The sequence below is a fragment of the Leucopleurus acutus genome, assembly GCF_964270905.1.
Source record: "Leucopleurus acutus genome assembly, chromosome: 12".
Lineage (NCBI taxonomy): Eukaryota > Metazoa > Chordata > Mammalia > Artiodactyla > Delphinidae > Leucopleurus > Leucopleurus acutus.
In genome coordinates, this window is record NC_139154.1 from 43040204 (window position 1) to 43054552 (window position 14349).

At 40.3% G+C, this 14349-nt stretch overlaps 1 long non-coding RNA gene across 2 annotated transcripts in view; it reads left to right on the forward strand.

Annotated features, from left to right (window-relative positions):
• Positions 1–13151: 13151 nt before the first annotated feature.
• The window catches only part of LOC309969915, a 29215-nt gene continuing 28017 nt past the window's right edge, over positions 13152–14349 (forward strand). For both annotated transcript variants that reach the window (XR_014326654.1, XR_014326655.1), the window contains exon 1: positions 13152–13381. This is a non-coding gene — a long non-coding RNA (uncharacterized lncRNA). The remainder of the gene's footprint in view (positions 13382–14349) is intronic.

Below are 14349 nucleotides of genomic sequence, written 5' to 3' on the forward strand. Positions count from 1 at the left end.
CGTCATGTATGAAATCAGTTTGTATGGGCTCATGATGACAAGCTGAAACATTTGTGACTTCCCTTTATAAAGATCTTTATGTGTTCAGTTAATTCATCCCGTTAGCCAGACTCTGTTCTAGATAACCAACAAAGGAAGCTGGGCTTCCAGGTTGGATGATCTACTGAGCAACTTCTTCTTGTAGAACAAGCTGATTCCAGCAGACCCAGAAACCTACCATTTTTTTCAGAGCTGGGGACCCGATGCTTCCTTTGCTCATGTTTAGGAAGTGCATTAGCAGAATGGTTAAGAGCACACATTTTGAAGCCAGAGGTCTGGGCTTACACTACAGCTCTGTCACTTATGGGTTATGTAATTGGGGGCATGTTATTTAATCTCTTGTGCCTCTGTTTCCTTATCTGTAAAAAGGGGATCATAATACATAATAGACTGTTCCTACCTGATAAGGTTTTACGATTATTAAATGAGTTAATACCGATAAGGTACTGGGCACAGTTCTTGTGCATGGTAAATAGTCCATAAATATCAGTTAATGTCATCGGTCTGTCAATATATCCTTTAACATTCAGTTCCCTTTCTTCTCCCAAATGTCTGTGATCTACTGATGTGCACACGTAACGTCTACTTTAGGTATTTTCCCAAGATGAATAAAAAGTTTTTCTGCTAGTTTACACTCTTATAGAGGAAGTAAGACCTACAAGAACAGCCAGACTATAAGACCAAATATTATTGCCCTAGAAGAGGTGCAGCAGCTGCGGTTACACGAGGTGGTTACGGGAGATAAAGTGCTATGATGAACGATCCAAACCTTTGAGGAATTTTGCAATAAGTTCCTTAGGATGTCAGCTGAATGGCCAACTGACTTTTTTGTGATATTTATGTTTGACTAAATATGTCCATGGTATTTTCTTTATTAGGTGGGATTTATCTTTGCATTTGAAGTAGCAACACTTAACTTCTCATTTTGTAAAATGAGTTTCAGCTTCTTATTTGGTATCTTTACACTTTTAGTGGAGATTCTCAGAAATCTAGAAACTCTCAAATTATTTTTGGGTAGGCAGTTCCTTCATCTAGCTTTAACGTTTATGAAAAACAAGTAATTCTTTTCCCACACAATTTGTAAAAATATCATCGTAAGTATCATTATAAAGTTTGTAACACAATTAAAATATCCATGGTTAGGCTGAAAGTTGAGTTGCCTTAGAATCTTCTGAACAGGGTGGGAGTGGATGGGCTGCCCAGGTCTCTGGTCTCCAGTCAGGGGTGGAAAGTAAACCCTCTCACTGAAGTCTGATAAGGGATATTCTTATGGTGAAGAATTCAGAATTGGGATTCATAATTTTGTGATTTGTTACGTAGAGAGATATTCTCCAAAATTTTAGTTTCATGAAAGGTTAATACTAGAGGATAAAATGCCTCTAGCTCTCCACTAATCTAATGGGTTGTTCCCAAGCTGCTTAAGGCTGTGACTCTCCCAGATACATCCATGAAGAAAAAAAGAAAAGAGAAACGGACTTTCAGACCTTGCCCAAGTCTCTGAGTCTCTAAGGATCTTCTTCTTACCTCATCCCCAAATCACAGGAGTTTAACTAAATAATCTTATTCTATGGTTATTTATTCCCTCTGCTCTCATCCTCTGTAATTTTATGTTAATTATTTTTTGAAAGTCACTACCTTTTCAAACCCACACTACTGCATCATTTTAAAAATGTCCATTACAGGGACTCATTTCAACCTACATATATGCTTTTTGACATGTATTTGTTGACTGCCAAGGCTTTTGGAAGATAGGCTAAAGGTTCTAGACTCCCTATAAAACAGAGAAGATTCAGTGAGGGATTTTACACATGATATGGATCCAGCAGAAACAAGAACATTTAAAGAATGAACAGGGAAAAAGAAATAGAGAAAAAAGAGCTCAGAGGAGTAAGAAGAGACACAGAAGAGAGCAGTGGTGCCTGCCCCTGCCTGCTCACACCCTACGCAGGTAAATGTGGGCACTGCAGGCTCAGGTGCAGGTTCTGCTTCATCTGGCCCAGTGCTCACGTGACCTGCCCAGGAGGTACCTCATCCCTGCTGGTCGATCAACTTAGAAGTGGGTCTTGCTGTCCCGGTTCCACTGTGCCCCTGGAGCCCATGCCCTAAGCTACACCTCTGTGTCAGAGCAGCAGTGTGGCAGAGTGGTTAAGCATGTGGCATTCAAGGCTAGCTTGCCCAGTCTGAGCCATACTCTGGCATTTTATCAGTTGTACGACCTTAAACAAGTCACTTGAGTTTCTTATGCTTTGGTTTCCTTACTATGAAAATGGTGATAACCACAGCCCTACCTTATAAGGTTGCTGTTGTTATAAGGATTAAATGTATTAATATAGGTAAACAGCATCTGACAAAAGTAGGCAGCAGTATGATATGAATATTAGCTTTATATATTGTTACAATTATTATGTGTGCCAGAACCACGGTTTGCACTGGACCTCCACTTACTGGAAACTACACAGCGGACGCCCTGCCTCACCCTTGCCAGTCCCTCTTCTGTTGCCCTCTCTGTTGCTTCAACCAGGATGGAATTTCTCTGGAAATAAAATACTAGCACCTATTAAAACACTAGCATCTAACTATTAGCTTGAACCATGTATGACATGCCATTTTTATAGGTCACAAATAACTGAACACTGAAAATTTCATGTGGTTTGACCTAAAATAAGCAGCATTCTTGGCATAAAATCTGTTTGTCAGACAACCACCACTTAACATTGTGAATTACGATCCTGACCTTTCTGAAGACTGGCTCTAGATCCCTGTCAGCCCCTCAAGTCCCGGCACTGCCTACTCCTGGCTCCTCAATGCCCCCCCCAACCCCCATTATCCCGGGACTGAGGCCCTAGAAAGCTCCTCATCTTCCATGTTATGACAAGTGGCCTCACAGAAGTTAAGAGAAGTGAGGATGTTAAGAAGGGTCCAAGGCTTCAAAGAGAGGTCCAATGGGACCAAAGGATGGAAGATGCCCATTGGTTGTGGAAATTAGGACATTATTTGAAATCTTGTTTTTTGGAAAAAGTGTGAGGCCTAAAGCCAGATCACAGCAAGTTGGGAAGTAAATGGGAGAGAAAAAGGAGGAGACTCTTTTGAAAAGTTTGGTTATAGGGAAAAAAGGGTGATCTGAAGAGAAGAGCACAGAGAAGAATTTATTTTGGCAAGATGGAAACACAGATATGCTTTGAGGTTATGAAGGAGAAAGTCGATGGTATAAAAAGAATAACCGACGGAGTATTTTCCCAAAAGAGTTGGGAAATGAGGGGGAAGGGGATGTGGTAAAGGTTGAAAATGGATATCTCAGTGGGGAAAAGAAACTGAGAATAGGATGATGAACTCTCTCTCAAGGAGAGTTGAGTGTCTAATGGAAGTTGGAAATAATGTTTGAAATGACCCTGAGAACTCAGTGGGAATTTTCTCCAGCAGAGATACACAGCCTTGAAACACAGATACTGGACAGCCAGAGTAAGCCAGGATTTGGGATTGACTTAGGGATGTGAAGAAGAACAAAAAAGTCAGGTAACCAAGGAGGGTAGGGTAGTCTTTGGAGGGATTCACTGTGAGCTGGAATCTAGAGATGAGAGGGTATAAAGATAGTGAAGCATGGACAGATTAGAAAGGGTGAAGGGACTGAAGATCTTGATGAGGGTAAAAAGAGAGCTTACTGGAAGTTAGGGTCAGATGTTGGCTTTCTGAGTTTTAAGATTTCAGAAGGGGCTTCCCTGGTGGCGCAGTGGTTGAGAATCCGCCTGCCGATGCAGGGGACGCGGGTTCGTCCCCCTGTCCAGGAGGATCCCACATGCCGCGGAGTGGCTGGGCCCGTGAGCCATGGCCACTGGGCCTGCCCGTCCGGAGCCTGTGCTCTGCAATGGGAGAGGCCACAGCAGTGAGAGGCCCACGTACAGGGGAAAAAAAAAAAAAAAAAAAAAAGATTTCAGAAGGAGAATCATTCTGGGGTTCTGGAGGGAGAGACCGTTTGGAGTGTGACCATGGATGTGGGTTGCTGGAATATAGGTGAAAGTCACTGGAGCTGAGGTGATTACAGAACTTTGAGTCTAGAGTATGGGTGAGTCACTGATTTAGAAACCAACATTATTAAAAAGTTGGCAGGAAATGAAAAAAGAAACTTGTCCTGTCTTTATTCATTCATCCTGCATTTATTCAACAAACATGGATCAACATGTATTTGTCTCAGTTTTAAGAAAGTCCAAATAACTTTATATTCCTATTTTAGTGCACCACACAGTTTTTCCCCGGGATCTATTCTGGGGTGATCCAAGTAAAAAAAGAGACAGCCTACGTAGCAATCTCTAAGGCTTTTACTTACGTAGCTTTAAACAAGTTTTGAGATAATTGCATATTCACATGCAGTTGTAAGAAATAATACAGAGAGGTCTTGTATAGCCTTCACCTGGATTCCCCCAATAGGAACGTTTTTTAAAACTACAGCACAATATCACAACCAGGAAAATGACACTGGTAGAACCCGCTGATGTACAGCTGTCACCAGTTTTGCACACATTTGTGTGTGGTGTGTGTGCAGATAGTTCTGTGCAATTTTATTACATATGTAGATTTGTGTGAGCGCTCCCCGCAGGCAAGACACAAATCTGTTCCCTCACAGACTCCTTTGCACCCTTTAATCACTGCAACTACTTCCAGCTCAGTCCCCCCCTCCTTAACCCTTGGCAACCACTAATCTGTTCTCCATTTCTATAATTTTGTCATTTCAAGAATGTTATATAAATGGAATTAGACAGTATACACACTTTTGAGATTGTTTCTTTTTTCACCCCTCATAATTAGCTACAGATCTATAGAAATTGTGTGTATCAATAATTTTCCCTTTTTATGGCTGCGTAGTATTCCATGGTGAAGATTTATCAGAGTATGTTTAACCACTCACCCTTCACAGGACATCTGGGTGGTTTCCAGGTTTTGGGTTATTAAGAAAAAAACTGCTATAAGTACTGTGTATGGGTTTTTGCGGGAACATAAGTTTTCATTTCCCTGAGACAAATGTCCAAGAGGATGCTGGAGTAAATATTATACTGGTGCCTTGAGAGCCTGCAGAGAAGTGTTTGACCTTCTTCCCTGGGCAAACAATACATCTGCCTGTCTGGCTTTGCTTGTGGTGTATTAAGAAAGCAACAGGGTTGGCCTCAAAGAGTTTCCTTCCAATCCTGTGATTTGTACATTCCTGGATTTGTTCACATGTTGCAGGTAACAGACTAATTTCTTCACCTGTGTTGTTATCTTCTTCCGTTTTTAGAGGTTCTTTTTTCTTTTTTTCCTTTTTTTTTCTTTTAAATATTTATTTGGCTGTGCTGGGTCAGAATTATTCCACGTGTTGTGCCCTCTCTCTCTTATCTCCAGACTCTGCTCCATCAGCAACATGGTTGTTCCAAGCTTTGGAATCAGGCATCCTGTGCCCATCCTGCTTTGAAACTCATCGATTGACCTAACAGTAGGCAAACTGTTTAACCTCTTAGACTCAGTATTCTCATCTTTAAAAGGGTGATAAGAACTATCTTATTACTTCACAGACTCTGGGATTAGACTTTTGGTTCAATTTTGACTTTGCTGTTTTGTAACTGTATGCCTGGAGCTATACATTACTTCTCTGTCCTTCAATTTTCTCATCTGCAAAATGGGGGTGATAATACCAGTTACCTCTTAAGAGTCGTTTTGAGGATTAAATGAGGTAATACATGTAAAGTGTCCATATCCTACACTGGAACATAGGAAGCACTCAATAAATGTTAAATATTATTGTTACCACCTCAGAATTATTCTGCGAATTAACCAAGAATGCATATCTATAATGATTAAAACTGCATATAAAACATGCTCTGTTGTTTGCATATATAAAACTTGTCAACTCCCGACTATCTTAAAAAATGTTTTTGATACTGAATCACTAACTACCACCCTCTATTCCGCCTTGATTTTCCCACAGCTTTTCCAAAATGCAGTTCACATATACATTGCCTCCATTTTCTCACTTCCAATTCACGTCTCAGCTCAACGCAATCTGGTGGAGACCCTCTCCACCACTAAAACCCATGAAAACTGCTTTATTAAGGGTGCCAAAACTTATTTAACACATCCAGTGTCAGCATCTCAATCATTATTCTGCTTGACTTAACTTCAGCTTTCCATACTGATACGTGTTGCCTCTTTCTTGAAGTCCTACTCTCCTGATGAGTTTCATGTCATTACAATCTGCTAGTTCTCCTCCTATCCTGCGTATAATCTTTGCAACCTACTTTACCCAACTATTGCTTTATCTGTTCTTTAAGTGTCTGTCTTCTCACGGGCTCTGTTCTTATTACTCTCTATCTCACCTATCCTGTGGCTTCAACCTCTATCTATATGCTGATGGCCTCTCATTTGTATTTTCAGCCCAGTTTTCTTATTTGGGATCCTCACCTACATATACAATTGGCATCCAATTGGATGTCCTGCAGGCATCTCAAATACAACATATTCAAAAATGAATACACTACCTCACCCATCCTTGAATCTAAGTCTCTTCCCCATGTACATTCCCTATTTTAGTAAACGGTGTCCTCCGTGTGTGCAAAGCAGAACCCTAGGAGTCATTAGAGCCTCCTCCCTCTTCACAAAACCTAGTCAAGTCTACTTTCTAAATATCTCCATCACTTGTTTCTCCTGCCATTCTCTGCTGCCACTGATCTGGACATGTCTTGCCTGTACTACTGCAATAGCCTTCTTGCACCCTAGTTACAGCCACACAATTCAACATGTAGTTCCCTGAATATTTCAAGGTCTTTCATTTCTCTGAGTCCTTGAAGATGCCATTCTCTCTGCTTGGAATGTTCTCCTCCCATTAGTTTGACAAACAAACTTAAAGTCCTCTCTGTAGCCTTCCCTGATGTCCCCAACAAATTTAGTTGCTGCTCTTAATGCTATCTGTGTGCTTTGTATATATTCCCATTATAGTAATATCTGATTGTACCGTAATTGAACGTTTGTCCGCCCATCTCTTCATTACTCTGTGCATTTTAAGGGCAGAGGTCCTGTGTTTTCATTTTTGTCATCTCAATGCCCGGCACATCAAAACATCTCCACTTGGATATCCCACAAACCTTTCAAACACGACATGTTTGTTGAATGAATGAATTAGTTGAACACATATTTTTCACCTTCTGTATCTTAAGTGTGGGCATTTTCATCACCTTTGGTGGCACATATTTAATCATATGTCTTGATTAATGGAGATTCATAACCTAGTAGTTCTTATCTATCATTAACAACTTGTTCCCTTCTCAAGCCTCAGTTTCCTACACAGTGTGACAAATAAGACTTTTAAACCTCCAATGAAGTTTCCATTGTTCGTGGAAAGATCATTGTTTGAATTAAAGCTCACTGTTAATAGGAATGCTTCCTAGATGCACAGTTGGATTTGAACAGGACATTGGTATTTCAAGAAGTTTCCTTTTTACCTGGCATGCATTTTAAAAGATTAAGAAAGATAATTTCTATTGCACAACCATTTGCAAAAGTTCACAAACCTCAAAACATTTAGTGAATAAACAAGGGGAAAAACTCAACTCACACTGTCTTAGTGCAATAGATGGTTTTTAGCAATTTCTACTATCTGTTTGGTCAGAGTGAGAAAATATTCCCCCTTTGTGTCATGTGAAATTCCTTCTAGCTCTACACTTTATAAAACACTGTTCTACTCTGAGCAAAAGAACAGAGCCTACTTTTTAATTCTTTTTGTATGATTTGTATGTAATGAGATATAACTTCCACTCTAGTAAAATTCTTTGGGGTTTAGAAAAATGAAGTGGTTTAGAATTGAAAATATAAATGCTCTGGTACATGGACCACTGGCTCACTTCTTCAGCAAAAGAACCTATCAATTCATACCAATGAAACATAAAGCTGTGAAGGGAAGAATATATTTCTCATTTCTCAGCTATCTGAAAAATGTCACTGGGCCAACTTTAATCATCTTTCCCATTACCATTTAAATGTATATTTGAAATACAGCATCATAAACTAAATGGATATTTTAAAATTGTCATGTTAGATTTCCACTGGTCATAAAGCTGCTTGATATTATTTTCTATTATTTCAGCAGCCAACTAGAGCTTATTTTATGCAACTCTCTAAAATCAACATTACATAACTAAAGTCACATGGTATGGTTAACTGTTAACTTTCCTACTTTTCATTATTCCATCAGTAATGACTCAGTTATGATAGAAACAGTTATTGATTTATCAACAGACTAAAGAGTGAATAGAGGATAACTTACATATTCTACAGCCTGAATTTTTCACTTGTTCTCAGACCACTGCTTTTAAAAGTGAATGAATTAATTTTGCTGATATTAATTATCTGTAAGAAATGTAATACTTAAATAATTAGGTATCTTCATACAAAGAGAAAGAAGCAATTCCAGTTTAGGTATGGGATTAACCTTCTTTGAACTCAGGAAAGCTACAGGCTGTGAAATTAGGCCACAGTTAATCTTCTGATAAAAACACCTTGATTTAGATTACACAATTGTGTAAAAGTTATTTAGTCATTTAGAGGACATCAGGTAAACTTTTTTCTCAGATATTCAGCAATAAAGACAGGAATGCCTCTCCCACAAGAGAAGAGAAGAGAAATCCCAATTTCAAAGAATAAATTTTAGATTTGCTTAGATTCAAAATTTTAAAAATTAGACTGTATATACACAATGTGGTCAATAACAATTAGCAAATGGGACTCTGAATTGCAAGAAGCCAACTCAGTAAGAAACTTCATGGCCTAGCTGGATACAACAGAGTCAACACAGTCTATTCTCTCCATATTTTCACCAGCAGCAGTCAGAGGGACAGACTCCACCATGGGGCAATCTATACCCTTCACGCTGATGACGGAAGCAGTGGGATTGGCTGTATTGCATAACAAATCGACTCTCTTCAATTTACTTGCTTTTGAACATGCTGCTACAGTAGGACAGAAACAAATGCTTGCACAAATGGTATAGGGATTAGTGACATACGACACTACATTTTAAGGAGTTGAGGGTCAGCCTTTAGATTTGGTCAAAGCGCTTCTGACTGATCTTCTAAGGGTCCACATTCCCACTGAGGCAGTAAGACCCTGACCACTTACTAAGTAAATGCTGGGGCAGTAAATCAGATGGAAGTCAGCTTCTGTTACTCAAAAGGCCTTTTCTCTCCTTTTCATCCAGGGTTATGGAACTACTCTTCTTAATATAAGAATATCTAAAAATTATACTTGAGAAAACTGATCGTTCTTAAAAATTTGGGGGCCACAGAACCCTGCCCTTTGATGATCTAACAAGAGCTAGCATCCTCTTACTATAAATATCTACAAATGACCAGCAAGTTTTGCACAGAACTTCAAGACATTGTGAAGCCCCTGGAATCCATCCATGGCCCCCAACAACTCCTTAGTTAAGCTGCTTAATGTGACAACTAACCATGTTCATACTTCATCCGTCTCTATATCTTTAAACTTCCCAGCACAGTGACCAGCCTGGAGTAGGATTTCAGAGTCTTTGGGAATGAACAATTTACCAGGGGTTGGAGTTGGTGCTCTCAGCCACAGGGAGCTCCAGAGCACCGGTAGGAAACCTCCGAGAAACTCAGTGCACTAGTGCCAGCATCTCCAGAGGTCTAGTCCCACCCTGCCTCCCCACTCCCGGCCCACTGCAGCCACTGGGCGTTCAGGAGAGAGGATTTCAAGAAGGCTGGGCAGCACGGTGAGTGCTGGGTGTCGGGGACACCCACATGCCGGCAGTAGCAACCCCAACCTGAACACACTGGGCAAGTCATGAGTGTGTGGTCACTGCTGTTAGGATGACCTGGGTTTTTGGTTCTTTGGCCCATGATATTAGATGCTAGAATAACACTATCCTTCAATAAATAGTACAGTTAACTGCTCCTGTGTCATCAAGAAATCCTGGAGGGAGCCACACAATGAGTGCACTGAGTCACAGGTCCAGAACCAATTGTCTTGACAGGGAAAATGTGTGCTATGGAAAGAATGCAGCAAATGGCTTCAAATGTAGTCCATGCTCCAGCCTTAGAATCGGGTTTTCCTCAGGGTGTTGCCATGTGTGTGTGTGTGTGTGTGTGTGTGTGTGTGTGTGTGTGTGTGAGAGAGAGAGAGAGAGAGAGAGAGAGAGAGGGAGACAGACAGACAAGGGACAGAGAAGGAAGTCCCAAAGCTGTGGGTTCAATCTGTGCTTCCAGGGGTATTTCGAGGCTATAACCTTCCTAAAGTACATGTGACCTGTGACATGACTTTAACTCCTGATCCTGAGGCTTTGGCATTGTCCCAGAGGCCTGCTGTGCCGTAACGGTGCCTTAATAGTGGAACCACACCAAGTCGTGCAGGGCAGGATGTATCACTGATGGCTCATCAGTGCAGAGATCAAGTTTCTGTGAGAACGCCCTGGTGGCAAAGGTTCACTTCAAGCGCAATAGCTCAAGAATACAAATGTGGCAAGTCTCAGATTACAGGTTGTTCTGCTGCCTGTCTCTTGCCTTTCCTGGCCTATAGTTGCTGTGCATAGTGACTGGCCAGGGTTAGGGCAGAGGGAAGATGATGCAAGGGGAGAGAAAGCCAGGCTTTGCTTGTTGAGAGCTGGTAGCTGGCGTCCGCCAGGCAGGCAGGAGCTCATGGGCACAGGAGACTGGCCAAGATGTCGACCCTATTTGCATGGTGCCCCCCCATAAGTCCCTGTCTCTAGGGTTTGCTCTAAGTGGACTTACCAGAAATCTTACCGAAAATCTCAGTTCCACCCCCATCCTGTGACATTCTGTTACTGAAGACTAATTATTACCTGGTGTGACATTTGAATATTCCCAATATTCTCTAGTTACTTTTGGTCATTCTCCTTTCCTGATTAGGTCCTGGAGAGTAAGATGTCTGTAGGCACCGCCCCATGGGGCTGAGCAGGTGTAGAAATCAAGAAATACTGGCTTTATTGGAGCATAATTATGCTCCAATAAAGATGTTAAAAAAAATAAAATAAAATACAATGGAATATTAACATTTAAAATAAAAAACAGAGAAGCTTTAGGGGAGAAAAAAAGAAATACTGGCTTGAGTGAGTTAAGAATCTAACTATTGAATTATTAAAGAAGAAACAAGGCTGAGTCCAAATAATTTTATAAACATTCGAGTGGAGAGGGCATGCAGTCTCCTCAGCATTTTTCAAACTTTCTGAAAGTGACCTATAGTAAGAAATTACCTTCCCATTCTAACACAGTACATGCACACACACATGAGACGAAAGTTACCTGAAACTTACCCTTACTACATGTGATATACTCTGATTTTTTTTCTATTCTGTTCTATTTCATTAAAAAAAAAAAGAAAAAAAGAAGAAAACTGGTCACCACACATGAAACAGATTTTATGATCCACCAATGGGTGCCAACTTGTTGTTTGCAAACCACTGGCTACCTCATGGGATTATATTAAACCTGACAAAGAACCCTGTTCTGCTTTGCACTCTTCACTAAAAACCATAAAAATATTTTCTATTCATTCATAATTGACAAACATTTCTTAAATAGGTTTCACTGTGTTTCACAGCTAACAAGTGGTGGAATTTAGAGCCACAGCCAGTCTTAAGATTCCAAATCGAGGGCTATTTCTGCTTTATCATGCTGTATTCATGATCTGATTTGTGCCTGTCTAGCCTCCCCAACTTGGAAGTGCCCAAAGGACCAGGAATGTACCTAACACCATGCTGGCTGCCCCAGAGGTGCTCAATGGTAAACAGGTTGGTCAAAAGTCATGTTCTGGTTTTGACACTGTATTCTGGGCATTTTTGTGCCAAAACCTTTTATAATGCTTTATAATCATACCTTGTAAAAGGTATGATTGTATTTCATGGGTAGTATCATATCTATGATACTCTATGTGTCAATGGGTTGCACTGGAAAAGTTTCCCAAGCTTGTAGGGCTTTTTCTCAGTGAACAGGTAGGAGGGGATGAGAGAGGGACACTGTTTGTTTCCTACCTGTGCTTGAGCTTTCCCCAGAGTTCAAAGAGAAAATTCCAGAAAGGCCAATAAAAGCACCAGATAGGAAAGTCTTTGTTTCTGCTGGTTTTCCCAAACAGCTGGTTTTCCTCAGGCTGTAATTTGTAGGCCTAGCTTCTACCAGACCCCGAACCCATGATAAATGGTAAACTATCAAGAATATGCCCCAATTTTCTGCTACTTCGGGGCTTTCCAGCTAAAATCCAATGTCCTTAGGGAAACACAAACATAACATCTGTCCTAAGGTATATACATATGTGTAGCATAAGAACTGTTAAGACTGAACATTCACTAAATAATCGTCTGTTGAATGAATGAATGAATATGGATGAAAAAAATCAAAGTGTGAACATATGCTATACATAGGTGGATATTCAGGATTTTTTACATGTTCTCATATAAAACTCGTTTCCTCAATGTCCTAGGAGCAAGAAATGTGAGAATAACAGTCCTGGGGGTATCTGGAAAGGAAAGGATGGGGGAGAAAAGAGTTGAGAGGAGAAAAGGGAAGGTAGGAATGGGAAAAAAGAATGTGAGGAAAACGTGGCTGGAATTGCAGGAAGAAGGCCCAGCAGCACTGAATGTTGATCACATCTTTGTTAGTTCTAGAATCATCTTTATCTTACTTGCTACTCTGTATACTTTGTTGGACTCAAAGTACACATTTCATATGATGGAAAGTTCCCTTGTTTACTTATTCTTCCTGATCCAGCTTTAAAAGGCTGTCTAACCATCTCAATGTTTCTTATAGCTGATATACTTGTGAGCTGAGGTAAGGAGTGGGAAAAGCAGCGTCAGGGTGGCTTCCTAAATCCAGCTCCTGCGCAAGAAACCTTTCCTAATGTTAAATCAAGTGGAACCCTCTCAGTAGGAGAAAAATAGGTGATGTTGCAATGACAAGACTCACCTTTCAACCTCATGATTGATAACGTTTGGGGGAAAGAACGATATTCTGTTCAAAAGTCAGGTCAAAAGCTTATCCACACATTGATTTCTCAATACAGGATCCGTAATATCAAATAAAACAAAATCCCTTGTCCCAAATGAAGTCATTAGCAAATATCTCTTTGCTCTCCTGGGAATTCTGTTCTCTCACAACATCTTTCTGAATTATCACTTTGCATTGAGTTTAGAGTTTAATCTTTCAAATGAAGTATATGACCACAGAAGAAGCCAGTGGTTCTGAGGGCAGAAGGGAAGGCTGGCACTAACCTGGTGCCTGGGAGAAACATTAAGATCAAGAGCACAGCTATGGGAGCCAGACTGCTTCGATCTGAAATTGGTTCTGCCACAAGCTATGTAAGTTACACAACCTTTCTATACCTCATATGTGAAAGTGAAGTGAAGTAGTTTTATTCCATAGGAATAAATAAGTTAATACAGGTGATGCACTTAAAACAGCACCTGAATATAGCAGGCATTCATTAAGTCCTAGGTATTAATAGGATATAAAAAAAGAAATATTCATTTGCTAAATTCTCAATTTATTTTGGTAGGTTTTTTCCTCATTTTAATAAGGGCCAGTGGTTTTAAGAATCTTGGAATGATAGATCTGAAAGGAATGTTTATTTTACAGAAATGTAAAAAGCCCAGAGCATCAAGCTCTTCAAGGCCACACAGTTACCTAGCGGTATATTCAGGACTAGAAACCAGACTTCCTGATCCTAAACCATTCTCCACTGTACACACTCTTTCTCTGGAGGAGGATGTCCAGGACCAAGAAAGTTCTATCAGAACAATAACAGCCAGAAATGCCGTACCTCCTTCAAGGGCTCCCTTGTCAATCTAACGACAATCTTAAGCTGGTTCATTCATTCTTTCATTCACTCACTCACTCACGCATCGCTGAGGTAAGCTATTCATGGAAGGTACAGAAAAGTAAAACATGGTCTTTGTCCTTAAAAGACTTCAATTGAAATTGGAGCAATAAAATAGGCAGAAATAAAATGATACAATAATACTAACATTTATATAATATGAAAAGTATTAGAGAGGTTAGTCATCTTTGGTTATATAACCAATCAGAAGTCCAGTAAAAGAGTTTATGTAAGTTAGTACATTTATGAATGACTAAAATAAATGAAGCCAAGCAGGCCTACTATGAGCTGGGCTGTGTTTAATGTTTGCTGTAGCTGTAGGTGCCAGAGGCTTCAAATCTCTCTAGTGCCTTTGTTTCTGTCTCCCCTCCTGTCCAGGGGATACCCTAATAAGTCCTCCTTAGGTAGAGTCTGTATTTTGCAGCCGTTTCAGCTGTAATCCACTGCTAT